The sequence below is a fragment of the Propithecus coquereli genome, unplaced genomic scaffold (assembly GCF_000956105.1).
Source record: "Propithecus coquereli isolate 6110/MARCELLA unplaced genomic scaffold, Pcoq_1.0 Scaffold238, whole genome shotgun sequence".
Classification (NCBI taxonomy): domain Eukaryota; kingdom Metazoa; phylum Chordata; class Mammalia; order Primates; family Indriidae; genus Propithecus; species Propithecus coquereli.
Window position 1 is genome coordinate 792,602 of NW_012147930.1, and position 2,507 is coordinate 795,108.

The following is a 2,507-nucleotide window of genomic DNA, read 5'->3' on the forward strand; positions in this document are numbered from 1 at the left end:
ATTAGCCAGGCGACTCCATGTTGTCAGGCGCGCGCGCCCTCCCTGGCCTTCCCGCCTGCTGCCTCCACGAGCATCCCCCAGGCCGCCCGCCCAGCCTGACCACGTCTCCATCTGAAAGGAGCGGGGACGTAATTCCAGAAACCCATAAAATCAGGCCATCCCGTGGGTGCCGGACGCCCGCCTTCCGCCCCAGCTCACAGCCAGGCCCCACGTCTCCTCCGCCCGCCCTCCTGCGGGGAGCCGACCTCTCCCCTGCACCCCCAGCACGGGCTTTGCCGTGGGAAGCTGGGCCGGCACTACCCTCCCCACGCCGTGTCCTTCCGCCGCCTGCCCCGCCGCACCCAGCACAGCGCCTGGCACATAGGAGTGCTCGGTACGTGTGGGGTCGGCGCCGGGGCGTGGCTGGTGAGGATGGATGTGGACGCAGGGACCCGAGGGCTGACCAGCCCCCCTGTCGTTCATGGCAGTGCAGCAACGCGCAGCACCACGTGAGCGTAACCTCAGGATTGTGCGGGGGAAGTGGATGGAAAAGCTAGAAAGAAAACGTGGTCAGAGAAACTCAAGGATCAGGATTAAAATAGCCAGGGGCATGAGAGACAGATGAGTTTGGGACCAAGGGAAAGAGTGAGGAAGGCAGGAACACGGAAGTAGGAATTTCAGCAGATGAAACCCCACCAGGCCGCGGGAGGGAAGTGGAGACACGCTGGTCTTGTCAAGGTACAACGTGAAATAGTCCAGCAGACAAATCGATTGTCTGCACAGCCCACCAGGCGTCATTAATCCTCATAATAACCCTGACTGCCGGTGTTGTTTCCCCATCTGCGGACGGGGAAACTGAGGCTCAGGAAGGTGAGTGACTTGCGGAAGGGAGCGCAGCCGCGGGCGCGCAGGAGTGCGGGTCCCCAGGCCTGCCGCCCGGCTCCGCCCACTCCAGGCTCCACCAACAGACGGGACATCACAGCTGCGGGACTTGCCTGCCGCGGTGACCTGGGCCGGTCGCTCTCTCGCCGCGCGCTCACGCAGCCCTTGCGGCAGGACACGCACACGGTCCCGCCAGTAGCAGAGCGCCCGGTGCAGGCAGGAGCCCGGGACAGCGTCAGCGCATGTCCTCGAGCCCTCAGCTAGGCCCTCTGGCCTGGAGCCCGGGACCTGGCCTCACTCCGATTCTCCTCGCTGCGATGGGTCCATGTAGCTATTTTCTGCATGTTCGCTCTTGTTTCTATCTGTCTGGTTTGTCTGTTTTGCAGAGTTTTTTGTTCTCATGTGCGTGCGTGTGTGCGTAACTCTGTTGGAAACATTTCCTGCTCCCAGACTCCGCAGCGAGTCCTCCCGCCTCGGGAGACCCCCTTTAAACGGGAGCGGCTGCCACTGTCCGTCACCGGGTGGTGAGGACGAGGGGCGCCCAGGGGGCCTGTGCGGCTCTTGGTTCTGAACACCTGCCGGGATCCCCAGAGCGCCAGCCAGGCCCTCCTCCCTGCCGCCGGCACCTCAGGCCGAGCACAGGACTCCTGGGCTTAGAACAGGGCCCCAGGGAGAGAGGAGTTTGCATGAAAACAGCGCTCCTGCCCTGCCACGCATGCGCTCGGAGGGAGGCGCAGTGAAGAGCTTGTCGGGAGAGCGGGGACTCCAGACTGGCGCTCTGGCCGGTGTCACAGGTGAGCGGCCCCTGCAGCCAGCCCAGGACTCCCCCTCTCGCTCCCCAAGGAAGCTGGGGGCTCGGGCAGGTCCACGTTGGGGGCAGCACCAGTGGTCCTGGTGGCCCATCTTTGTTCTCCTCGATCCTCCAACAGTACCTGGCGCATGTGGCTCCTATAGAACTGTGGTCCCCAAACTGCAGGCCGTGGCCTGTTAGGGACCAGGCCACAGAGCTCCTCCACCTCTGCCCAGCAACACGGAAAAGTTGTCTTCCATGAAGCTTAGGAACTGGGGGCCACACAGCAGGAGGTGAGGAGATGGCCGAAGCTTCATCTGTATTTACCGCCGCTCCCCATCGCTCACATCGCGGCCTGAGCTCTGCCTCCCAGGCCCCCATCCGTGGAAAAACTGTCTTCCATGAAACTGTCCCGCCAAAAAGTGTGGGGACTGCTGCTGTGAAGTTAATATATGCGTAAATTTCTCAAAACTTTTAAAATCCATTTACACCCCCAGCCAGAACTTCCTTAGGAAAAGACTTCTCAAAGTTTCCTTTCCACCTTGCAAAACAGTAACTGCTTTTCTCTGTCCTGAACTTGCCTGTTTTTCTGTTGCATGTAAAGCCTGTCCACCCCCAGGATTTCTGAAACGGATGAGCATTCGGGGCCTCCTGGCCGCATGTGACCTCAGCAAACCCCCAAACTTCACCGCCCAACAGGAGAGAACGTCACTTTCCTTAGGAAGTTTTCACGTGACAACCCCTGTAAAACCTGTAAAATGTATCAAATGTGTATTTCTTTAATTTAATACACCTGTCATTATTCACCTGACAGTCCTAAAAGCTGAGCTGAGAAAATTAGCATTTGCTGTGGACG

General features: G+C 60.0%; 1 protein-coding gene across 2 annotated transcripts in view; it reads left to right on the forward strand.

Annotated features, from left to right (window-relative positions):
* The window catches only part of DLGAP2 (discs, large (Drosophila) homolog-associated protein 2), a 95,364-nt gene that overhangs the window by 66,924 nt on the left and 25,933 nt on the right, over positions 1-2,507 (forward strand). The gene's annotated exons all lie outside the window — the stretch shown is intronic.